The sequence below is a fragment of the Taudactylus pleione genome, unplaced genomic scaffold, assembly GCF_031769625.1.
Source record: "Taudactylus pleione unplaced genomic scaffold, aTauple2 ptg001243l, whole genome shotgun sequence".
Classification (NCBI taxonomy): domain Eukaryota; kingdom Metazoa; phylum Chordata; class Amphibia; order Anura; family Myobatrachidae; genus Taudactylus; species Taudactylus pleione.
The window spans coordinates 59,863-85,610 of NW_028285643.1; the positions used below are offsets into that span (position 1 = coordinate 59,863).

A 25,748-nucleotide genomic window follows, 5' to 3' on the forward strand; every position below is an offset into this window, starting at 1 on the left:
TACATATTACAGGAGGGTGCAGTGTATATGTTCGGGGCTGCGGTAAGTGTGTTGGGGGGGCTGTACATATTACAGGAGGGTGCAGTGTCTGTGATCGGGGCTGTGGTAAGTGTGTTGGGGGTGGCTGTACATATTACAGGAGGGTGCAGTGTCTGTGCTCGAGGCTGCGGTAAGTGTGTTGGGGGTGGCTGTACATATTACAGGAGGGTGCAGTGCCTGTGCTCGGGGCTGTGGTAAGTGTGTTGAGGGTGGCTGTACATATTACAGGAGGGTGCAGTGTCTGTGCTCTGGGCTGCGGTAAGTGTGTTGGGGGTGACTGTACATATTACTGGAGGGTGCAGTGTCTGTGCTCGGGGCTGTGGTAAGTGTGTTGGGGTGGCTGTACATATTACAGGAGGGTGCAGTGTCTGTGCTCGGGGCTGTGGTAAGTGTGTTGGGGTGGCTGTACATATTACAAGAGGGTACAGTGTCAGTGTTCGGGGCTACAGTAAGTGTGTTGGGGGTGGCTGTACATATTACAGGTGGGTGCAGTGTCTGTGATCGGGGCTGTGTTAAGTGTGATGGGGGTGGCTGTACATATTACAGGAGGGTGCAGTGTCTGTGCTCGGGGCTGTGGTAAGTGTGTTGGGGTGGCTGTACATATTTCAGGAGGGTGCAGTGTCTGTGCTCGGGGCTGTGGTAAGTGTGTTGGGGTGGCTGTACATATTACAGGAGGGTACAGTGTCTGTGTTCGGGGCTGCAATAAGTGTGTTGGGGGTGGCTGTACATATTACAGGAGGGTGCAGTGTCTATGAACTTGGCTGTGGTAAGTATGTTGGGGGTGACTGTACATATTACAGGAGGGTGCAGTGTCTGTGCTCGGGGCTGTGGTAAGTGTGTTGGGGGTGGCTGTACATTTTACAGGAGGGTGCAGTGTCTGTGCTCGGGGCTGTGGTAAGTGTGTTGGGGGTGGCTGTACATATTACAGGAGGGTGCAGTGTATGTGATCGGTGCTGTGGTAAGTGTGTTGGGGGTGGCTGTACATATTACAGGAGGGTGCAGTGTCTGTGCTCGGGGCTGCAGTAAGTGTGTTGGGGGTGGCTGTACATATTACAGGAGGGTGCAGTGTCTGTGATCGGGCTGTGGTAAGTGTGTTGGGGGTGGCTGTACATATTACAGGAGGGTGCAGTGTCTGTGCTCGGGGCTGTGGTAATTGTGTTGGGGGTGGCTGTACCTATTACAGGAGGGTGCAGTGTCTGTGATCGGGGTTGTGGTAAGTGTGTTGGGGATGGCTGTACATATTACAGGAGGGTGCAGTGTCTGTGATCGGGGCTGTGGTAAGTGTGTTGGGGGTGGTTGTACATATTACAGGAGGGTGCAGTGTCTGTGATCGGGCTGTGGTAAGTGTGTTGGGGGTGGCTGTACATATTACAGGAGGGTGCAGTGTCTGTGCTCGGGGCTGTGGTAAGTGTGTTGGGGGTGGCTGTACATATTACAGGAGGGTGCAGTGTCTGTGCTCGGGGCTGTGGTAAGTGTGTTGGGGTGGCTGTACATATTACAGGAGGGTGCCGTGTCTGTGCTCGGGGCTGCGGTAAGTGTGTTGGGGTGGCTGTACATATTACAGGAGGGTGCAGTGTCTGTGCTCTGGGCTGCGGTAAGTGTGATGGGGGTGGCTGTACATAGAAAAGGAGAGTGCAGTGTCTGTGATCGGGGCTGTGGTAAGTGTGTTTGGGTGGCTGTACATATTACAGGAGGGTGCAGTGTCTGTGCTCGGGGCTGTAGTAAGTGTGTTGGGGGTGGCTGTACATATTACAGGAGGGTGCAGTGTCTGTGCTCGGGGCTGTGGTAAGTGTGTTGGGCGTGGCTGTACATATTACAGGAGGGTGCAGTGTCTGAGCTCTGGGCTGTGGTAAGTGTGTTGGGGTGGCTGTACATATTACAGGAGGGTGTAGTGTCTGTGCTCGGGGCTGTGGTAAGTGTGTTGGGGGCGACTGTACATATTACAGGAGGGTGCAGTGTCTGTGCTCAGGGCTATGGTAAGTGTGTTGGGGGTGGCTGTACATATTACAGGAGGGTGCAGTGTCTGTGACCGGGGTGCGGTAAGTGTGTTGGGGTTGGCTGTACATATTACAGGAGGGTGCAGTGTATGTGCTCGGGGCTGTGGTAAGTGTGTTGGGGGTGGCTGTACATATTACAGGAGGGTGCAGTGTCTGTGCTCGGGGCTGTGGTAAGTGTGTTGGGTATGGCTGTACATTTTACAGGAGGGTGCTGTGTATGTGCTCTGGGCTGCGGTTAGTGTTTTGGGGGTGGCTGTACATATTACAGGAGGGTGCAGTGTCTGTGCTCTGGGCTGTGGTAAGTGTGTTGGGGGTGGCTGTACATATTACAGGAGGGTGCAGTGTCTGTGCTCTGGGCTGTGGTAAGTGTGTTGGGTATGGCTGTACATATCACAGGAGGGTGCTGTGTCTGTGCTCTGGGCTGTGGTAAGTGTGTTGGGTATGGCTGTACATATTACAGGAGGGTGCTGTGTCTATGATCTGGGCTGTGGTAAGTGTGTTGGGGTGGCTGTACATATTACAGGAAGGTGTAGTGTCTGTGCTCGGGTCTGTGGTAAGTGTGTTGGGGGTGGCTGTACATATTGCAGGAGGGTGCTGTGTCTGTGCTCGGGGCTGTGGTAAGTGTGTTGGGGGTGGCTGTACATATTACAGGAGGGTGCAGTGTCTGTGCTGCTGTGGTAAGTGTGTTGGGGTGGCTGTATATATTGCTGGAGGGTGCAGTGTCTGTGCTTGTTTCTGCAGTAAGTGTGTTGGGGTGGCTGTACATATTACAGGAGGGTGCAGTGTCTGTGATCGGGGCTGTGGTAAGTGTGTTGGGGGTGGCTGTACATATTGCAGGAGGGTGCTGTGTCTGTGCTCGGGGCTGTGGTAAGTGTGTTGGGGGTGGCTGTACATATTACGGGAGGGTGCAGTGTCTGTGCTGCTGTGGTAAGTGTGTTGGGGTGGCTGTATATATTGCTGGAGGGTGCAGTGTCTGTGCTTGTTTCTGCAGTAAGTGTGTTGGGGTGGCTGTACATATTACAGGAGGGTGCAGTGTCTGTGATCGGGGCTGTGGTAAGTGTGTTGGGGGTGGCTGTACAATATTACAGGAGGGTGCAGTGTATGTGCTCGGGGCTGCGGTAAGTGTGTTGGGGGTGGCTGTACATTTTACAGGAGGGTGCAGTGTCTGTGATCGGGGCTGCGGTAAGTGTGTTGGGGGTGGCTGTACATATTACAGGAGGGTGCAGTGTCTGTGCTCGGGGCTGCAGTAAGTGTGTTGGGGATGGCTGTACATATTACAGGAGGGTGCAGTGTCAGTGCTCGGGGCTGTGGTAAGTGTGTTGGGGGTGGCTGTACATATTACATGTCGGTGCAGTGTCTGTCTCTGGGCTGTGGTTAGTGTGTTGGGGTGGCTGTACATATTACAGGAGGGTGCAGTGTCTGTGCTCGGGGCTGTGGTAAGTCTGTTGGGGGTGGCTGTACATATTACAGGAGGGTGCAGTGTCTGTGATCGGGGCTGTGGTAAGTGTGATGGGGGTGGCTGTACATATTACAGGAGGGTGCAGAGTCTATGATCAGGGCTGTGGTAAGTGTGTTGGGGGTGACTGTACATATTTCAGGAGGGTGCAGTGTCTGTGCTCGGGGCTGTGGTAAGTGTGTTGGGGTGGCTGTACATATTACAGGAGGGTGTGCTCGGGGCTGTGGTAAGTGTTGTGGGGGTGGCTGTACATATTACAGGAGGGTGCAGTGTCTGTGCTCGGGGCTGTGGTAAGTGTGTTGGGGTGGCTGTACATATTACAGGAGGGTGCAGTGTATATGTTCGGGGCTGCGGTAAGTGTGTTGGGGGGGCTGTACATATTACAGGAGGGTGCAGTGTCTGTGATCGGGGCTGTGGTAAGTGTGTTGGGGGTGGCTGTACATATTACAGGAGGGTGCAGTGTCTGTGCTCGAGGCTGCGGTAAGTGTGTTGGGGGTGGCTGTACATATTACAGGAGGGTGCAGTGCCTGTGCTCGGGGCTGTGGTAAGTGTGTTGAGGGTGGCTGTACATATTACAGGAGGGTGCAGTGTCTGTGCTCTGGGCTGCGGTAAGTGTGTTGGGGGTGACTGTACATATTACTGGAGGGTGCAGTGTCTGTGCTCGGGGCTGTGGTAAGTGTGTTGGGGTGGCTGTACATATTACAGGAGGGTGCAGTGTCTGTGCTCGGGGCTGTGGTAAGTGTGTTGGGGTGGCTGTACATATTACAGGAGGGTACAGTGTCAGTGTTCGGGGCTGCAATAAGTGTGTTGGGGGTGGCTGTACATATTACAGGAGGGTGCAGTGTATGTGCTCGGGGCTACAGTAAGTGTGTTGGGGGTGGCTGTACATATTACAGGTGGGTGCAGTGTCTGTGATCGGGGCTGTGTTAAGTGTGATGGGGGTGGCTGTACATATTACAGGAGGGTGCAGTGTCTGTGCTCGGGGCTGTGGTAAGTGTGTTGGGGTGGCTGTACATATTTCAGGAGGGTGCAGTGTCTGTGCTCGGGGCTGTGGTAAGTGTGTTGGGGTGGCTGTACATATTACAGGAGGGTACAGTGTCTGTGTTCGGGGCTGCAATAAGTGTGTTGGGGGTGGCTGTACATATTACAGGAGGGTGCAGTGTCTATGAACAGGGCTGTGGTAAGTATGTTGGGGGTGACTGTACATATTACAGGAGGGTGCAGTGTCTGTGCTCGGGGCTGTGGTAAGTGTGTTGGGGGTGGCTGTACATTTTACAGGAGGGTGCAGTGTCTGTGCTCGGGGCTGTGGTAAGTGTGTTGGGGGTGGCTGTACATATTACAGGAGGGTGCAGTGTATGTGATCGGTGCTGTGGTAAGTGTGTTGGGGGTGGCTGTACATATTACAGGAGGGTGCAGTGTCTGTGCTCGGGGCTGCAGTAAGTGTGTTGGGGGTGGCTGTACATATTACAGGAGGGTGCAGTGTCTGTGATCGGGCTGTGGTAAGTGTGTTGGGGGTGGCTGTACATATTACAGGAGGGTGCAGTGTCTGTGCTCGGGGCTGTGGTAATTGTGTTGGGGGTGGCTGTACCTATTACAGGAGGGTGCAGTGTCTGTGATCGGGGTTGTGGTAAGTGTGTTGGGGATGGCTGTACATATTACAGGAGGGTGCAGTGGCTGTGATCGGGGCTGTGGTAAGTGTGTTGGGGGTGGTTGTACATATTACAGGAGGGTGCAGTGTCTGTGATCGGGCTGTGGTAAGTGTGTTGGGGGTGGCTGTACATATTACAGGAGGGTGCAGTGTCTGTGCTCGGGGCTGTGGTAAGTGTGTTGGGGGTGGCTGTACATATTACAGGAGGGTGCAGTGTCTGTGCTCGGGGCTGTGGTAAGTGTGTTGGGGTGGCTGTACATATTACAGGAGGGTGCCGTGTCTGTGCTCGGGGCTGCGGTAAGTGTGTTGGGGTGGCTGTACATATTACAGGAGGGTGCAGTGTCTGTGCTCTGGGCTGCGGTAAGTGTGATGGGGGTGGCTGTACATAGAAAAGGAGAGTGCAGTGTCTGTGATCGGGGCTGTGGTAAGTGTGTTTGGGTGGCTGTACATATTACAGGAGGGTGCAGTGTCTGTGCTCGGGGCTGTAGTAAGTGTGTTGGGGGTGGCTGTACATATTACAGGAGGGTGCAGTGTCTGTGCTCGGGGCTGTGGTAAGTGTGTTGGGCGTGGCTGTACATATTACAGGAGGGTGCAGTGTCTGAGCTCTGGGCTGTGGTAAGTGTGTTGGGGTGGCTGTACATATTACAGGAGGGTGTAGTGTCTGTGCTCGGGGCTGTGGTAAGTGTGTTGGGGGCGACTGTACATATTACAGGAGGGTGCAGTGTCTGTGCTCAGGGCTATGGTAAGTGTGTTGGGGGTGGCTGTACATATTACAGGAGGGTGCAGTGTCTGTGACCGGGGTGCGGTAAGTGTGTTGGGGTTGGCTGTACATATTACAGGAGGGTGCAGTGTATGTGCTCGGGGCTGTGGTAAGTGTGTTGGGGGTGGCTGTACATATTACAGGAGGGTGCAGTGTCTGTGCTCGGGGCTGTGGTAAGTGTGTTGGGTATGGCTGTACATTTTACAGGAGGGTGCTGTGTCTGTGCTCTGGGCTGCGGTTAGTGTTTTGGGGGTGGCTGTACATATTACAGGAGGGTGCTGTGTCTGTGCTCTGGGCTGTGGTAAGTGTGTTGGGGGTGGCTGTACATATCACAGGAGGGTGCTGTGTCTATGATCTGGGCTGTGGTAAGTGTGTTGGGTATGGCTGTACATATCACAGGAGGGTGCTGTGTCTGTGCTCTGGGCTGTGGTAAGTGTGTTGGGTATGGCTGTACATATTACAGGAGGGTGCTGTGTCTATGATCTGGGCTGTGTTAAGTGTGTTGGGGTGGCTGTACATATTACAGGAGGGTGTAGTGTCTGTGCTCGGGTCTGTGGTAAGTGTGTTGGGGGTGGCTGTACATATTGCAGGAGGGTGCTGTGTCTGTGCTCGGGGCTGTGGTAAGTGTGTTGGGGGTGGCTGTACATATTACAGGAGGGTGCAGTGTCTGTGCTGCTGTGGTAAGTGTGTTGGGGTGGCTGTATATATTGCTGGAGGGTGCAGTGTCTGTGCTTGTTTCTGCAGTAAGTGTGTTGGGGTGGCTGTACATATTACAGGAGGGTGCAGTGTCTGTGATCGGGGCTGTGGTAAGTGTGTTGGGGGTGGCTGTACAATATTACAGGAGGGTGCAGTGTATGTGCTCGGGGCTGCGGTAAGTGTGTTGGGGGTGGCTGTACATTTTACAGGAGGGTGCAGTGTCTGTGATCGGGGCTGCGGTAAGTGTGTTGGGGGTGGCTGTACATATTACAGGAGGGTGCAGTGTCTGTGCTCGGGGCTGCAGTAAGTGTGTTGGGGATGGCTGTACATATTACAGGAGGGTGCAGTGTCAGTGCTCGGGGCTGTGGTAAGTGTGTTGGGGGTGGCTGTACATATTACATGTCGGTGCAGTGTCTGTCTCTGGGCTGTGGTTAGTGTGTTGGGGTAGCTGTACATATTACAGGAGGGTGCAGTGTCTGTGCTCGGGGCTGTGGTAAGTCTGTTGGGGGTGGCTGTACATATTACAGGAGGGTGCAGTGTCTGTGATCGGGGCTGTGGTAAGTGTGATGGGGGTGGCTGTACATATTACAGGAGGGTGCAGAGTCTATGATCAGGGCTGTGGTAAGTGTGTTGGGGGTGACTGTACATATTTCAGGAGGGTGCAGTGTCTGTGCTCGGGGCTGTGGTAAGTGTGTTGGGGTGGCTGTACATATTACAGGAGGGTGTGCACGGGGCTGTGGTAAGTGTTGTGGGGGTGGCTGTACATATTACAGGAGGGTGCAGTGTCTGTGCTCGGGGCTGTGGTAAGTGTGTTGGGGTGGCTGTACATATTACAGGAGGGTGCAGTGTATATGTTCGGGGCTGCGGTAAGTGTGTTGGGGGGGCTGTACATATTACAGGAGGGTGCAGTGTCTGTGATCGGGGCTGTGGTAAGTGTGTTGGGGGTGGCTGTACATATTACAGGAGGGTGCAGTGTCTGTGCTCGAGGCTGCGGTAAGTGTGTTGGGGGTGGCTGTACATATTACAGGAGGGTGCAGTGCCTGTGCTCGGGGCTGTGGTAAGTGTGTTGAGGGTGGCTGTACATATTACAGGAGGGTGCAGTGTCTGTGCTCTGGGCTGCGGTAAGTGTGTTGGGGGTGACTGTACATATTACTGGAGGGTGCAGTGTCTGTGCTCGGGGCTGTGGTAAGTGTGTTGGGGTGGCTGTACATATTACAGGAGGGTGCAGTGTCTGTGCTCGGGGCTGTGGTAAGTGTGTTGGGGTGGCTGTACATATTACAAGAGGGTACAGTGTCAGTGTTCGGGGCTGCAATAAGTGTGTTGGGGGTGGCTGTACATATTACAGGAGGGTGCAGTGTATGTGCTCGGGGCTACAGTAAGTGTGTTGGGGGTGGCTGTACATATTACAGGTGGGTGCAGTGTCTGTGATCGGGGCTGTGTTAAGTGTGATGGGGGTGGCTGTACATATTACAGGAGGGTGCAGTGTCTGTGCTCGGGGCTGTGGTAAGTGTGTTGGGGTGGCTGTACATATTTCAGGAGGGTGCAGTGTCTGTGCTCGGGGCTGTGGTAAGTGTGTTGGGGTGGCTGTACATATTACAGGAGGGTACAGTGTCTGTGTTCGGGGCTGCAATAAGTGTGTTGGGGGTGGCTGTACATATTACAGGAGGGTGCAGTGTCTATGAACTTGGCTGTGGTAAGTATGTTGGGGGTGACTGTACATATTACAGGAGGGTGCAGTGTCTGTGCTCGGGGCTGTGGTAAGTGTGTTGGGGGTGGCTGTACATTTTACAGGAGGGTGCAGTGTCTGTGCTCGGGGCTGTGGTAAGTGTGTTGGGGGTGGCTGTACATATTACAGGAGGGTGCAGTGTATGTGATCGGTGCTGTGGTAAGTGTGTTGGGGGTGGCTGTACATATTACAGGAGGGTGCAGTGTCTGTGCTCGGGGCTGCAGTAAGTGTGTTGGGGGTGGCTGTACATATTACAGGAGGGTGCAGTGTCTGTGATCGGGCTGTGGTAAGTGTGTTGGGGGTGGCTGTACATATTACAGGAGGGTGCAGTGTCTGTGCTCGGGGCTGTGGTAATTGTGTTGGGGGTGGCTGTACCTATTACAGGAGGGTGCAGTGTCTGTGATCGGGGTTGTGGTAAGTGTGTTGGGGATGGCTGTACATATTACAGGAGGGTGCAGTGTCTGTGATCGGGGCTGTGGTAAGTGTGTTGGGGGTGGTTGTACATATTACAGGAGGGTGCAGTGTCTGTGATCGGGCTGTGGTAAGTGTGTTGGGGGTGGCTGTACATATTACAGGAGGGTGCAGTGTCTGTGCTCGGGGCTGTGGTAAGTGTGTTGGGGGTGGCTGTACATATTACAGGAGGGTGCAGTGTCTGTGCTCGGGGCTGTGGTAAGTGTGTTGGGGTGGCTGTACATATTACAGGAGGGTGCCGTGTCTGTGCTCGGGGCTGCGGTAAGTGTGTTGGGGTGGCTGTACATATTACAGGAGGGTGCAGTGTCTGTGCTCTGGGCTGCGGTAAGTGTGATGGGGGTGGCTGTACATAGAAAAGGAGAGTGCAGTGTCTGTGATCGGGGCTGTGGTAAGTGTGTTTGGGTGGCTGTACATATTACAGGAGGGTGCAGTGTCTGTGCTCGGGGCTGTAGTAAGTGTGTTGGGGGTGGCTGTACATATTACAGGAGGGTGCAGTGTCTGTGCTCGGGGCTGTGGTAAGTGTGTTGGGCGTGGCTGTACATATTACAGGAGGGTGCAGTGTCTGTGCTCGGGGCTGTGGTAAGTGTGTTGGGGTGGCTGTACATATTACAAGAGGGTACAGTGTCAGTGTTCGGGGCTGCAATAAGTGTGTTGGGGGTGGCTGTACATATTACAGGAGGGTGCAGTGTATGTGCTCGGGGCTACAGTAAGTGTGTTGGGGGTGGCTGTACATATTACAGGTGGGTGCAGTGTCTGTGATCGGGGCTGTGTTAAGTGTGATGGGGGTGGCTGTACATATTACAGGAGGGTGCAGTGTCTGTGCTCGGGGCTGTGGTAAGTGTGTTGGGGTGGCTGTACATATTTCAGGAGGGTGCAGTGTCTGTGCTCGGGGCTGTGGTAAGTGTGTTGGGGTGGCTGTACATATTACAGGAGGGTACAGTGTCTGTGTTCGGGGCTGCAATAAGTGTGTTGGGGGTGGCTGTACATATTACAGGAGGGTGCAGTGTCTATGAACTTGGCTGTGGTAAGTATGTTGGGGGTGACTGTACATATTACAGGAGGGTGCAGTGTCTGTGCTCGGGGCTGTGGTAAGTGTGTTGGGGGTGGCTGTACATTTTACAGGAGGGTGCAGTGTCTGTGCTCGGGGCTGTGGTAAGTGTGTTGGGGGTGGCTGTACATATTACAGGAGGGTGCAGTGTATGTGATCGGTGCTGTGGTAAGTGTGTTGGGGGTGGCTGTACATATTACAGGAGGGTGCAGTGTCTGTGCTCGGGGCTGCAGTAAGTGTGTTGGGGGTGGCTGTACATATTACAGGAGGGTGCAGTGTCTGTGATCGGGCTGTGGTAAGTGTGTTGGGGGTGGCTGTACATATTACAGGAGGGTGCAGTGTCTGTGCTCGGGGCTGTGGTAATTGTGTTGGGGGTGGCTGTACCTATTACAGGAGGGTGCAGTGTCTGTGATCGGGGTTGTGGTAAGTGTGTTGGGGATGGCTGTACATATTACAGGAGGGTGCAGTGTCTGTGATCGGGGCTGTGGTAAGTGTGTTGGGGGTGGTTGTACATATTACAGGAGGGTGCAGTGTCTGTGATCGGGCTGTGGTAAGTGTGTTGGGGGTGGCTGTACATATTACAGGAGGGTGCAGTGTCTGTGCTCGGGGCTGTGGTAAGTGTGTTGGGGGTGGCTGTACATATTACAGGAGGGTGCAGTGTCTGTGCTCGGGGCTGTGGTAAGTGTGTTGGGGTGGCTGTACATATTACAGGAGGGTGCCGTGTCTGTGCTCGGGGCTGCGGTAAGTGTGTTGGGGTGGCTGTACATATTACAGGAGGGTGCAGTGTCTGTGCTCTGGGCTGCGGTAAGTGTGATGGGGGTGGCTGTACATAGAAAAGGAGAGTGCAGTGTCTGTGATCGGGGCTGTGGTAAGTGTGTTTGGGTGGCTGTACATATTACAGGAGGGTGCAGTGTCTGTGCTCGGGGCTGTAGTAAGTGTGTTGGGGGTGGCTGTACATATTACAGGAGGGTGCTGTGTCTGTGCTCGGGGCTGTGGTAAGTGTGTTGGGGGTGGCTGTACATATTACAGGAGGGTGCAGTGTCTGTGCTGCTGTGGTAAGTGTGTTGGGGTGGCTGTATATATTGCTGGAGGGTGCAGTGTCTGTGCTTGTTTCTGCAGTAAGTGTGTTGGGGTGGCTGTACATATTACAGGAGGGTGCAGTGTCTGTGATCGGGGCTGTGGTAAGTGTGTTGGGGGTGGCTGTACAATATTACAGGAGGGTGCAGTGTATGTGCTCGGGGCTGCGGTAAGTGTGTTGGGGGTGGCTGTACATTTTACAGGAGGGTGCAGTGTCTGTGATCGGGGCTGCGGTAAGTGTGTTGGGGGTGGCTGTACATATTACAGGAGGGTGCAGTGTCTGTGCTCGGGGCTGCAGTAAGTGTGTTGGGGATGGCTGTACATATTACAGGAGGGTGCAGTGTCAGTGCTCGGGGCTGTGGTAAGTGTGTTGGGGGTGGCTGTACATATTACATGTCGGTGCAGTGTCTGTCTCTGGGCTGTGGTTAGTGTGTTGGGGTAGCTGTACATATTACAGGAGGGTGCAGTGTCTGTGCTCGGGGCTGTGGTAAGTCTGTTGGGGGTGGCTGTACATATTACAGGAGGGTGCAGTGTCTGTGATCGGGGCTGTGGTAAGTGTGATGGGGGTGGCTGTACATATTACAGGAGGGTGCAGAGTCTATGATCAGGGCTGTGGTAAGTGTGTTGGGGGTGACTGTACATATTTCAGGAGGGTGCAGTGTCTGTGCTCGGGGCTGTGGTAAGTGTGTTGGGGTGGCTGTACATATTACAGGAGGGTGTGCACGGGGCTGTGGTAAGTGTTGTGGGGGTGGCTGTACATATTACAGGAGGGTGCAGTGTCTGTGCTCGGGGCTGTGGTAAGTGTGTTGGGGTGGCTGTACATATTACAGGAGGGTGCAGTGTATATGTTCGGGGCTGCGGTAAGTGTGTTGGGGGGGCTGTACATATTACAGGAGGGTGCAGTGTCTGTGATCGGGGCTGTGGTAAGTGTGTTGGGGGTGGCTGTACATATTACAGGAGGGTGCAGTGTCTGTGCTCGAGGCTGCGGTAAGTGTGTTGGGGGTGGCTGTACATATTACAGGAGGGTGCAGTGCCTGTGCTCGGGGCTGTGGTAAGTGTGTTGAGGGTGGCTGTACATATTACAGGAGGGTGCAGTGTCTGTGCTCTGGGCTGCGGTAAGTGTGTTGGGGGTGACTGTACATATTACTGGAGGGTGCAGTGTCTGTGCTCGGGGCTGTGGTAAGTGTGTTGGGGTGGCTGTACATATTACAGGAGGGTGCAGTGTCTGTGCTCGGGGCTGTGGTAAGTGTGTTGGGGTGGCTGTACATATTACAAGAGGGTACAGTGTCAGTGTTCGGGGCTGCAATAAGTGTGTTGGGGGTGGCTGTACATATTACAGGAGGGTGCAGTGTATGTGCTCGGGGCTACAGTAAGTGTGTTGGGGGTGGCTGTACATATTACAGGTGGGTGCAGTGTCTGTGATCGGGGCTGTGTTAAGTGTGATGGGGGTGGCTGTACATATTACAGGAGGGTGCAGTGTCTGTGCTCGGGGCTGTGGTAAGTGTGTTGGGGTGGCTGTACATATTTCAGGAGGGTGCAGTGTCTGTGCTCGGGGCTGTGGTAAGTGTGTTGGGGTGGCTGTACATATTACAGGAGGGTACAGTGTCTGTGTTCGGGGCTGCAATAAGTGTGTTGGGGGTGGCTGTACATATTACAGGAGGGTGCAGTGTCTATGAACTTGGCTGTGGTAAGTATGTTGGGGGTGACTGTACATATTACAGGAGGGTGCAGTGTCTGTGCTCGGGGCTGTGGTAAGTGTGTTGGGGGTGGCTGTACATTTTACAGGAGGGTGCAGTGTCTGTGCTCGGGGCTGTGGTAAGTGTGTTGGGGGTGGCTGTACATATTACAGGAGGGTGCAGTGTATGTGATCGGTGCTGTGGTAAGTGTGTTGGGGGTGGCTGTACATATTACAGGAGGGTGCAGTGTCTGTGCTCGGGGCTGCAGTAAGTGTGTTGGGGGTGGCTGTACATATTACAGGAGGGTGCAGTGTCTGTGATCGGGCTGTGGTAAGTGTGTTGGGGGTGGCTGTACATATTACAGGAGGGTGCAGTGTCTGTGCTCGGGGCTGTGGTAATTGTGTTGGGGGTGGCTGTACCTATTACAGGAGGGTGCAGTGTCTGTGATCGGGGTTGTGGTAAGTGTGTTGGGGATGGCTGTACATATTACAGGAGGGTGCAGTGTCTGTGATCGGGGCTGTGGTAAGTGTGTTGGGGGTGGTTGTACATATTACAGGAGGGTGCAGTGTCTGTGATCGGGCTGTGGTAAGTGTGTTGGGGGTGGCTGTACATATTACAGGAGGGTGCAGTGTCTGTGCTCGGGGCTGTGGTAAGTGTGTTGGGGGTGGCTGTACATATTACAGGAGGGTGCAGTGTCTGTGCTCGGGGCTGTGGTAAGTGTGTTGGGGTGGCTGTACATATTACAGGAGGGTGCCGTGTCTGTGCTCGGGGCTGCGGTAAGTGTGTTGGGGTGGCTGTACATATTACAGGAGGGTGCAGTGTCTGTGCTCTGGGCTGCGGTAAGTGTGATGGGGGTGGCTGTACATAGAAAAGGAGAGTGCAGTGTCTGTGATCGGGGCTGTGGTAAGTGTGTTTGGGTGGCTGTACATATTACAGGAGGGTGCAGTGTCTGTGCTCGGGGCTGTAGTAAGTGTGTTGGGGGTGGCTGTACATATTACAGGAGGGTGCAGTGTCTGTGCTCGGGGCTGTGGTAAGTGTGTTGGGCGTGGCTGTACATATTACAGGAGGGTGCAGTGTCTGAGCTCTGGGCTGTGGTAAGTGTGTTGGGGTGGCTGTACATATTACAGGAGGGTGTAGTGTCTGTGCTCGGGGCTGTGGTAAGTGTGTTGGGGGCGACTGTACATATTACAGGAGGGTGCAGTGTCTGTGCTCAGGGCTATGGTAAGTGTGTTGGGGGTGGCTGTACATATTACAGGAGGGTGCAGTGTCTGTGACCGGGGTGCGGTAAGTGTGTTGGGGTTGGCTGTACATATTACAGGAGGGTGCAGTGTATGTGCTCGGGGCTGTGGTAAGTGTGTTGGGGGTGGCTGTACATATTACAGGAGGGTGCAGTGTCTGTGCTCGGGGCTGTGGTAAGTGTGTTGGGTATGGCTGTACATTTTACAGGAGGGTGCTGTGTCTGTGCTCTGGGCTGCGGTTAGTGTTTTGGGGGTGGCTGTACATATTACAGGAGGGTGCTGTGTCTGTGCTCTGGGCTGTGGTAAGTGTGTTGGGGGTGGCTGTACATATTACAGGAGGGTGCAGTGTCTGTGCTCTGGGCTGTGGTAAGTGTGTTGGGTATGGCTGTACATATCACAGGAGGGTGCTGTGTCTGTGCTCTGGGCTGTGGTAAGTGTGTTGGGTATGGCTGTACATATTACAGGAGGGTGCTGTGTCTATGATCTGGGCTGTGGTAAGTGTGTTGGGGTGGCTGTACATATTACAGGAGGGTGTAGTGTCTGTGCTCGGGTCTGTGGTAAGTGTGTTGGGGGTGGCTGTACATATTGCAGGAGGGTGCTGTGTCTGTGCTCGGGGCTGTGGTAAGTGTGTTGGGGGTGGCTGTACATATTACAGGAGGGTGCAGTGTCTGTGCTGCTGTGGTAAGTGTGTTGGGGTGGCTGTATATATTGCTGGAGGGTGCAGTGTCTGTGCTTGTTTCTGCAGTAAGTGTGTTGGGGTGGCTGTACATATTACAGGAGGGTGCAGTGTCTGTGATCGGGGCTGTGGTAAGTGTGTTGGGGGTGGCTGTACATATTGCAGGAGGGTGCTGTGTCTGTGCTCGGGGCTGTGGTAAGTGTGTTGGGGGTGGCTGTACATATTACGGGAGGGTGCAGTGTCTGTGCTGCTGTGGTAAGTGTGTTGGGGTGGCTGTATATATTGCTGGAGGGTGCAGTGTCTGTGCTTGTTTCTGCAGTAAGTGTGTTGGGGTGGCTGTACATATTACAGGAGGGTGCAGTGTCTGTGATCGGGGCTGTGGTAAGTGTGTTGGGGGTGGCTGTACAATATTACAGGAGGGTGCAGTGTATGTGCTCGGGGCTGCGGTAAGTGTGTTGGGGGTGGCTGTACATTTTACAGGAGGGTGCAGTGTCTGTGATCGGGGCTGCGGTAAGTGTGTTGGGGGTGGCTGTACATATTACAGGAGGGTGCAGTGTCTGTGCTCGGGGCTGCAGTAAGTGTGTTGGGGATGGCTGTACATATTACAGGAGGGTGCAGTGTCAGTGCTCGGGGCTGTGGTAAGTGTGTTGGGGGTGGCTGTACATATTACATGTCGGTGCAGTGTCTGTCTCTGGGCTGTGGTTAGTGTGTTGGGGTGGCTGTACATATTACAGGAGGGTGCAGTGTCTGTGCTCGGGGCTGTGGTAAGTCTGTTGGGGGTGGCTGTACATATTACAGGAGGGTGCAGTGTCTGTGATCGGGGCTGTGGTAAGTGTGATGGGGGTGGCTGTACATATTACAGGAGGGTGCAGAGTCTATGATCAGGGCTGTGGTAAGTGTGTTGGGGGTGACTGTACATATTTCAGGAGGGTGCAGTGTCTGTGCTCGGGGCTGTGGTAAGTGTGTTGGGGTGGCTGTACATATTACAGGAGGGTGTGCTCGGGGCTGTGGTAAGTGTTGTGGGGGTGGCTGTACATATTACAGGAGGGTGCAGTGTCTGTGCTCGGGGCTGTGGTAAGTGTGTTGGGGTGGCTGTACATATTACAGGAGGGTGCAGTGTCTGTGCTCGGGGCTGTGGTAAGTGTGTTGGGGTGGCTGTACATATTACAGGAGGGTACAGTGTCAGTGTTCGGGGCTGCAATAAGTGTGTTGGGGGTGGCTGTACATATTACAGGAGGGTGCAGTGTATGTGCTCGGGGCTACAGTAAGTGTGTTGGGGGTGGCTGTACATATTACAGGTGGGTGCAGTGTCTGTGATCGGGGCTGTGTTAAGTGTGATGGGGGTGGCTGTACATATTACAGGAGGGTGCAGTGTCTGTGCTCGGGGCTGTGGTAAGTGTGTTGGGGTGGCTGTACATATTTCAGGAGGGTGCAGTGTCTGTGCTCGGGGCTGTGGTAAGTGTGTTGGGGTGGCTGTACATATTACAGGAGGGTACAGTGTCTGTGTTCGGGGCTGCAATAAGTGTGTTGGGGGTGGCTGTACATATTACAGGAGGGTGCAGTGTCTATGAACAGGGCTGTGGTAAGTATGTTGGGGGTGACTGTACATATTACAGGAGGGTGCAGTGTCTGTGCTCGGGGCTGTGGTAAGTGTGTTGGGGGTGGCTGTACATTTTACAGGAGGGTGCAGTGTCTGTGCTCGGGGCTGTGGTAAGTGTGTTGGGGGTGGCTGTACATATTACAGGAGGGTGCAGTGTATGTGATCGGTGCTGTGGTAAGTGTGTTGGGGGTGGCTGTACATATTACAGGAGGGTGCAGTGTCTGTGCTCGGGGCTGCAGTAAGTGTGTTGGGGGTGGCTGTACATATTACAGGAGGGTGCAGTGTCTGTGATCGGGCTGTGGTAAGTGTGTTGGGGGTGGCTGTACATATTACAGGAGGGTGCAGTGTCTGTGCTCGGGGCTGTGGTAATTGTGTTGGGGGTGGCTGTACCTATTACAGGAGGGTGCAGTGTCTGTGATCGGGGTTGTGGTAAGTGTGTTGGGGATGGCTGTACATATTACAGGAGGGTGCAGTGTCTGTGATCGGGGCTGTGGTAAGTGTGTTGGGGGTGGTTGTACATATTACAGGAGGGTGCAGTGTCTGTGATCGGGCTGTGGTAAGTGTGTTGGGGGTGGCTGTACATATTACAGGAGGGTGCAGTGTCTGTGCTCGGGGCTGTGGTAAGTGTGTTGGGGGTGGCTGTACATATTACAGGAGGGTGCAGTGTCTGTGCTCGGGGCTGTGGTAAGTGTGTTGGGGTGGCTGTACATATTACAGGAGGGTGCCGTGTCTGTGCTCGGGGCTGCGGTAAGTGTGTTGGGGTGGCTGTACATATTACAGGAGGGTGCAGTGTCTGTGCTCTGGGCTGCGGTAAGTGTGATGGGGGTGGCTGTACATAGAAAAGGAGAGTGCAGTGTCTGTGATCGGGGCTGTGGTAAGTGTGTTTGGGTGGCTGTACATATTACAGGAGGGTGCAGTGTCTGTGCTCGGGGCTGTAGTAAGTGTGTTGGGGGTGGCTGTACATATTACAGGAGGGTGCAGTGTCTGTGCTCGGGGCTGTGGTAAGTGTGTTGGGCGTGGCTGTACATATTACAGGAGGGTGCAGTGTCTGAGCTCTGGGCTGTGGTAAGTGTGTTGGGGTGGCTGTACATATTACAGGAGGGTGTAGTGTCTGTGCTCGGGGCTGTGGTAAGTGTGTTGGGGGCGACTGTACATATTACAGGAGGGTGCAGTGTCTGTGCTCAGGGCTATGGTAAGTGTGTTGGGGGTGGCTGTACATATTACAGGAGGGTGCAGTGTCTGTGACCGGGGTGCGGTAAGTGTGTTGGGGTTGGCTGTACATATTACAGGAGGGTGCAGTGTATGTGCTCCGGGCTGTGGTAAGTGTGTTGGGGGTGGCTGTACATATTACAGGAGGGTGCAGTGTCTGTGCTCGGGGCTGTGGTAAGTGTGTTGGGTATGGCTGTACATTTTACAGGAGGGTGCTGTGTCTGTGCTCTGGGCTGCGGTTAGTGTTTTGGGGGTGGCTGTACATATTACAGGAGGGTGCTGTGTCTGTGCTCTGGGCTGTGGTAAGTGTGTTGGGGGTGGCTGTACATATTACAGGAGGGTGCAGTGTCTGTGCTCTGGGCTGTGGTAAGTGTGTTGGGTATGGCTGTACATATCACAGGAGGGTGCTGTGTCTGTGCTCTGGGCTGTGGTAAGTGTGTTGGGTATGGCTGTACATATTACAGGAGGGTGCTGTGTCTATGATCTGGGCTGTGGTAAGTGTGTTGGGGTGGCTGTACATATTACAGGAGGGTGTAGTGTCTGTGCTCGGGTCTGTGGTAAGTGTGTTGGGGGTGGCTGTACATATTGCAGGAGGGTGCTGTGTCTGTGCTCGGGGCTGTGGTAAGTGTGTTGGGGGTGGCTGTACATATTACAGGAGGGTGCAGTGTCTGTGCTGCTGTGGTAAGTGTGTTGGGGTGGCTGTATATATTGCTGGAGGGTGCAGTGTCTGTGCTTGTTTCTGCAGTAAGTGTGTTGGGGTGGCTGTACATATTACAGGAGGGTGCAGTGTCTGTGATCGGGGCTGTGGTAAGTGTGTTGGGGGTGGCTGTACAATATTACAGGAGGGTGCAGTGTATGTGCTCGGGGCTGCGGTAAGTGTGTTGGGGGTGGCTGTACATATTACAGGAGGGTGCAGTGTCTGTGCTCGGGGCTGCAGTAAGTGTGTTGGGGATGGCTGTACATATTACAGGAGGGTGCAGTGTCAGTGCTCGGGGCTGTGGTAAGTGTGTTGGGGGTGGCTGTACATATTACATGTCGGTGCAGTGTCTGTCTCTGGGCTGTGGTTAGTGTGTTGGGGTGGCTGTACATATTACAGGAGGGTGCAGTGTCTGTGCTCGGGGCTGTGGTAAGTCTGTTGGGGGTGGCTGTACATATTACAGGAGGGTGCAGTGTCTGTGATCGGGGCTGTGGTAAGTGTGATGGGGGTGGCTGTACATATTACAGGAGGGTGCAGAGTCTATGATCAGGGCTGTGGTAAGTGTGTTGGGGGTGACTGTACATATTTCAGGAGGGTGCAGTGTCTGTGCTCGGGGCTGTGGTAAGTGTGTTGGGGTGGCTGTACATATTACAGGAGGGTGTGCTCGGGGCTGTGGTAAGTGTTGTGGGGGTGGCTGTACATATTACAGGAGGGTGCAGTGTCTGTGCTCGGGGCTGTGGTAAGTGTGTTGGGGTGGCTGTACATATTACAGGAGGGTGCAGTGTATATGTTCGGGGCTGCGGTAAGTGTGTTGGGGGGGCTGTACATATTACAGGAGGGTGCAGTGTCTGTGATCGGGGCTGTGGTAAGTGTGTTGGGGGTGGCTGTACATATTACAGGAGGGTGCAGTGTCTGTGCTCGAGGCTGCGGTAAGTGTGTTGGGGGTGGCTGTACATATTACAGGAGGGTGCAGTGCCTGTGCTCGGGGCTGTGGTAAGTGTGTTGAGGGTGGCTGTACATATTACAGGAGGGTGCAGTGTCTGTGCTCTGGGCTGCGGTAAGTGTGTTGGGGGTGACTGTACATATTACTGGAGGGTGCAGTGTCTGTGCTCGGGGCTGTGGTAAGTGTGTTGGGGTGGCTGTACATATTACAGGAGGGTGCAGTGTCTGTGCTCGGGGCTGTGGTAAGTGTGTTGGGGTGGCTGTACATATTACAGGAGGGTACAGTGTCAGTGTTCGGGGCTGCAATAAGTGTGTTGGGGGTGGCTGTACATATTACAGGAGGGTGCAGTGTATGTGCTCGGGGCTACAGTAAGTGTGTTGGGGGTGGCTGTACATATTACAGGTGGGTGCAGTGTCTGTGATCGGGGCTGTGTTAAGTGTGATGGGGGTGGCTGTACATATTACAGGAGGGTGCAGTGTCTGTGCTCGGGGCTGTGGTAAGTGTGTTGGGGTGGCTGTACATATTTCAGGAGGGTGCAGTGTCTGTGCTCGGGGCTGTGGTAAGTGTGTTGGGGTGGCTGTACATATTACAGGAGGGTACAGTGTCTGTGTTCGGGGCTGCAATAAGTGTGTTGGGGGTGGCTGTACATATTACAGGAGGGTGCAGTGTCTATGAACAGGGCTGTGGTAAGTATGTTGGGGGTGACTGTACATATTACAGGAGGGTGCAGTGTCTGTGCTCGGGGCTGTGGTAAGTGTGTTGGGGGTGGCTGTACATTTTACAGGAGGGTGCAGTGTCTGTGCTCGGGGCTGTGGTAAGTGTGTTGGGGGTGGCTGTACATATTACAGGAGGGTGCAGTGTATGTGATCGGTGCTGTGGTAAGTGTGTTGGGGGTGGCTGTACATATTACAGGAGGGTGCAGTGTCTGTGCTCGGGGCTGCAGTAAGTGTGTTGGGGGTGGCTGTACATATTACAGGAGGGTGCAGTGTCTGTGATCGGGCTGTGGTAAGTGTGTTGGGGGTGGCTGTACATATTACAGGAGGGTGCAGTGTCTGTGCTCGGGGCTGTGGTAATTGTGTTGGGGGTGGCTGTACCTATTACAGGAGGGTGCAGTGTCTGTGATCGGGGTTGTGGTAAGTGTGTTGGGGATGGCTGTACATATTACAGGAGGGTGCAGTGTCTGTGATCGGGGCTGTGGTAAGTGTGTTGGGGGTGGTTGTACATATTACAGGAGGGTGCAGTGTCTGTGATCGGGCTGTGGTAAGTGTGTTGGGGGTGGCTGTACATATTACAGGAGGGTGCAGTGTCTGTGCTCGGGGCTGTGGTAAGTGTGTTGGGGGTGGCTGTACATATTACAGGAGGGTGCAGTGTCTGTGCTCGGGGCTGTGGTAAGTGTGTTGGGGTGGCTGTACATATTACAGGAGGGTGCCGTGTCTGTGCTCGGGGCTGCGGTAAGTGTGTTGGGGTGGCTGTACATATTACAGGAGGGTGCAGTGTCTGTGCTCTGGGCTGCGGTAAGTGTGATGGGGGTGGCTGTACATAGAAAAGGAGAGTGCAGTGTCTGTGATCGGGGCTGTGGTAAGTGTGTTTGGGTGGCTGTACATATTACAGGAGGGTGCAGTGTCTGTGCTCGGGGCTGTAGTAAGTGTGTTGGGGGTGGCTGTACATATTACAGGAGGGTGCAGTGTCTGTGCTCGGGGCTGTGGTAAGTGTGTTGGGCGTGGCTGTACATATTACAGGAGGGTGCAGTGTCTGAGCTCTGGGCTGTGGTAAGTGTGTTGGGGTGGCTGTACATATTACAGGAGGGTGTAGTGTCTGTGCTCGGGGCTGTGGTAAGTGTGTTGGGGGCGACTGTACATATTACAGGAGGGTGCAGTGTCTGTGCTCAGGGCTATGGTAAGTGTGTTGGGGGTGGCTGTACATATTACAGGAGGGTGCAGTGTCTGTGACCGGGGTGCGGTAAGTGTGTTGGGGTTGGCTGTACATATTACAGGAGGGTGCAGTGTATGTGCTCGGGGCTGTGGTAAGTGTGTTGGGGGTGGCTGTACATATTACAGGAGGGTGCAGTGTCTGTGCTCGGGGCTGTGGTAAGTGTGTTGGGTATGGCTGTACATTTTACAGGAGGGTGCTGTGTCTGTGCTCTGGGCTGCGGTTAGTGTTTTGGGGGTGGCTGTACATATTACAGGAGGGTGCTGTGTCTGTGCTCTGGGCTGTGGTAAGTGTGTTGGGGGTGGCTGTACATATTACAGGAGGGTGCAGTGTCTGTGCTCTGGGCTGTGGTAAGTGTGTTGGGTATGGCTGTACATATCACAGGAGGGTGCTGTGTCTGTGCTCTGGGCTGTGGTAAGTGTGTTGGGTATGGCTGTACATATTACAGGAGGGTGCTGTGTCTATGATCTGGGCTGTGGTAAGTGTGTTGGGGTGGCTGTACATATTACAGGAGGGTGTAGTGTCTGTGCTCGGGTCTGTGGTAAGTGTGTTGGGGGTGGCTGTACATATTGCAGGAGGGTGCTGTGTCTGTGCTCGGGGCTGTGGTAAGTGTGTTGGGGGTGGCTGTACATATTACAGGAGGGTGCAGTGTCTGTGCTGCTGTGGTAAGTGTGTTGGGGTGGCTGTATATATTGCTGGAGGGTGCAGTGTCTGTGCTTGTTTCTGCAGTAAGTGTGTTGGGGTGGCTGTACATATTACAGGAGGGTGCAGTGTCTGTGATCGGGGCTGTGGTAAGTGTGTTGGGGGTGGCTGTACAATATTACAGGAGGGTGCAGTGTATGTGCTCGGGGCTGCGGTAAGTGTGTTGGGGGTGGCTGTACATTTTACAGGAGGGTGCAGTGTCTGTGATCGGGGCTGCGGTAAGTGTGTTGGGGGTGGCTGTACATATTACAGGAGGGTGCAGTGTCTGTGCTCGGGGCTGCAGTAAGTGTGTTGGGGATGGCTGTACATATTACAGGAGGGTGCAGTGTCAGTGCTCGGGGCTGTGGTAAGTGTGTTGGGGGTGGCTGTACATATTACATGTCGGTGCAGTGTCTGTCTCTGGGCTGTGGTTAGTGTGTTGGGGTGGCTGTACATATTACAGGAGGGTGCAGTGTCTGTGCTCGGGGCTGTGGTAAGTCTGTTGGGGGTGGCTGTACATATTACAGGAGGGTGCAGTGTCTGTGATCGGGGCTGTGGTAAGTGTGATGGGGGTGGCTGTACATATTACAGGAGGGTGCAGAGTCTATGATCAGGGCTGTGGTAAGTGTGTTGGGGGTGACTGTACATATTTCAGGAGGGTGCAGTGTCTGTGCTCGGGGCTGTGGTAAGTGTGTTGGGGTGGCTGTACATATTACAGGAGGGTGTGCTCGGGGCTGTGGTAAGTGTTGTGGGGGTGGCTGTACATATTACAGGAGGGTGCAGTGTCTGTGCTCGGGGCTGTGGTAAGTGTGTTGGGGTGGCTGTACATATTACAGGAGGGTGCAGTGTATATGTTCGGGGCTGCGGTAAGTGTGTTGGGGGGGCTGTACATATTACAGGAGGGTGCAGTGCCTGTGCTCGGGGCTGTGGTAAGTGTGTTGAGGGTGGCTGTACATATTACAGGAGGGTGCAGTGTCTGTGCTCTGGGCTGCGGTAAGTGTGTTGGGGGTGACTGTACATATTACTGGAGGGTGCAGTGTCTGTGCTCGGGGCTGTGGTAAGTGTGTTGGGGTGGCTGTACATATTACTGGAGGGTGCAGTGTCTGTGCTCGGGGCTGTGGTAAGTGTGTTGGGGTGGCTGTACATATTACAGGAGGGTACAGTGTCAGTGTTCGGGGCTGCAATAAGTGTGTTGGGGGTGGCTGTACATATTACAGGAGGGTGCAGTGTCTATGAACAGGGCTGTGGTAAGTGTGTTGGGGGTGACTGTACATATTACAGGAGGGTGCAGTGTCTGTGCTCGGGGCTGTGGTAAGTGTGTTGGGGGTGGCTGTACATTTTACAGGAGGGTGCAGTGTCTGTGCTCGGGGCTGTGGTAAGTGTGTTGGGGGTGGCTGTACATATTACAGGAGGGTGCAGTGTATGTGATCGGTGCTGTGGTAAGTGTGTTGGGGGTGGCTGTACATATTACAGGAGGGTGCAGTGTCTGTGCTCGGGGCTGCGGTAAGTGTGTTGGGGGTGGCTGTACATATTACAGGAGGGTGCAGTGTCTGTGATCGGGCTGTGGTAAGTGTGTTGGGGGTGGCTGTACATATTACAGGAGGGTGCAGTGTCTGTGCTCGGGGCTGTGGTAATTGTGTTGGGGGTGGCTGTTCATATTGCAGGAGGGTGCTGTGTCTTTGCTCGGGGCTGTGGTAAGTGTGTTGGGGGTGGCTGTACATATTACAGGAGGGTGCAGTGTCTGTGCTGCTGTGGTAAGTGTGTTGGGGTGGCTGTATATATTGCTGGAGGGTGCAGTGTCTGTGCTTGTTTCTGCAGTAAGTGTGTTGGGGTGGCTGTACATATTACAGGAGGGTGTAGTAACTAATTAGGGACTGTGGATCTTCATCTGTTGGGGAACTAGAGGTTCCAGCATGCTCTGAACTCACCATTCCCTGTCAAAATTACATTTGTGTATGTCTTCATTTGGGTAATACAAGGGATCATTACAAAATATCTGGGCACCATGAATGGCGTAATGGTTAGAATGATTGACTCCCAGCATGAGTTCATGGTCGTTCTGTGTGTAGTTTGTATTCTCTCCCCGTGCTTGAGTGGGTATCCTTCAGGTACTCTGGTTTCTGGTAGGTTATCTGGTTTCTAACAAAATTAACCCTAGTGTGTCCATGTGGTAGGTAATATAGAGTGTAAGCTCCGCTGGGACAGGGACTGATGAGAGTGACTGGTATATTATCTGTAAAGCGCTGTGTAACATACGGGTGATACACACATGGTAATATAGAGTGTAAGCTCCGCTGGGACAGGGACTGATGAGAGTGACTGGTATATTATCTGTAAAGCGCTGTGTAACATACGGGTGATACACACATGGTAATATAGAGTGTAAGCTCCGCTGGGACAGGGACTGATGAGAGTGACTGGTGTATTATCTGTAAAGTGCTGTGTAACATACGGGTGATACACACATGGTAATATAGAGTGTAAGCTCCGCTGGGACAGGGACTGATGAGAGTGACTGGTGTATTATCTGTAAAGCGTTGTGTAATATACGGGTGATACACACATGGTAATATAGAGTGTAAGCTCCGCTGGGACAGGGACTGATGAGAGTGACTGGTTGGGTTATCTGTAAAGCGCTGTGTAACATACGGGTGATACACACATGGTAACATAGAGTGTAAGCTCCGCTGGGACAGGGACTGATGAGAGTGACTGGTATATTATCTGTAAAGCGCTGTGTAACATACGGGTGATACACACATGGTAATATAGAGTGTAAGCTCCGCTGGGACAGGGACTGATGAGAGTGACTGGTATGTTATCTGTAAAGCGCTGTGTAACATACGGGTGATACACACATGGTAATATAGAGTGTAAGCTCCGCTGGGACAGGGACTGATGAGAGTGACTGGTGTATTATCTGTAAAGCGCTGTGTAACATACGGGTGATACACACATGGTAATATAGAGTGTAAGCTCCGCTGGGACAGGGACTGATGAGAGTGACTGGTGTATTATCTGTAAAGCGCTGTGTAACATACGGGTGATACACACATGGTAATAAATAAATAAATAAATATTGGTATTTGATACTCCCCAGCTCTCCTGATATAAGGGGACTATCCACAGATCATGTTTCCCAATTGTACGGCAGATATGGGAGATACTGTATGTCGTGATGGGTATGTAGTCACTATCCGGGCGGTCGGGATGCCAATGCTGAGAATACTGGCGCCAATGGTACACGTGGCATTGATGGGGAGGAGATTAGGGCTGGTGGAAGAGCACACTATTGGCTGATGTATTTCTCCCCAATGTGATGTTGTCACGGTTATCACACCTGGATCCTGTACGAGCTTCAGCAGTTTGGGTCAGCCGACAGCTGGGAGTGCCGCTGCGTGGCCCCAAATGTCTAGTTTCCCTCCACAGATATGTGCAGGATGTCTTATAACTATACATACACATTGGATACACAGTAATGATCTGATGAGAATTTATTGGGCAAATTATCAGCCCAAAGCTTATTCCTTTTGTACAGTTATTGCCAGGTGGCAGATGATGTTCCCGATTAGTATCATTGTAATATCTGCAGGATTTAGTAATAAAATATATATAGCTATTCCGTGTATACATTGTGACAGCAGTGGGAGCCTTGTAATATAATGTAACAGCCACAGACGGAATAGTGAGCGCATTTCTCTGTCATGTCTGAAGGATTGTTGGCCTCCGTGTAATATGTTGTGAATATTGGACATTGGGCCTGATTCAGAGCCGGACGCAATTAGCGCTCGCTCGTCCAGAAAATAGGGGCTGGCTATTCAAATGAACCGTTCGCTGTTTGCGGTCTGTTCACGTCTCTAGGTCTGAACGAGCGAACAAAACTTGCGGACGTTTTTTGGGAAACTACGCCCCCTGGCCGCTCGCATCCTACGTCATGTCCGCTATTTATTAGATTAATCGAGTACATCGACCAGCGTATGAACTGCTCGCTATTCTTGTGGTTGGTTTTTTCCTACCACAATCTTGCGAGCAGTTCTGGCTATAAAATAACCAAGTGGCGTGGTCGATGACGCTGCTGTATAAATTATGCACACCCATAAAACGCCCGTTTTGACCTTTAAGCACGCCTGCGTTCAGATCTCCACTCCCCGTTTTCAAGCACCTTCCACCGTTACCACCCA

General features: G+C 53.4%; 1 protein-coding gene across 3 annotated transcripts in view; it reads left to right on the top strand.

Moving 5' to 3' along the window:
• The window catches only part of ARAP1 (ArfGAP with RhoGAP domain, ankyrin repeat and PH domain 1), a 256,390-nt gene that overhangs the window by 37,819 nt on the left and 192,823 nt on the right, over nt 1-25,748 (top strand). The gene's annotated exons all lie outside the window — the stretch shown is intronic.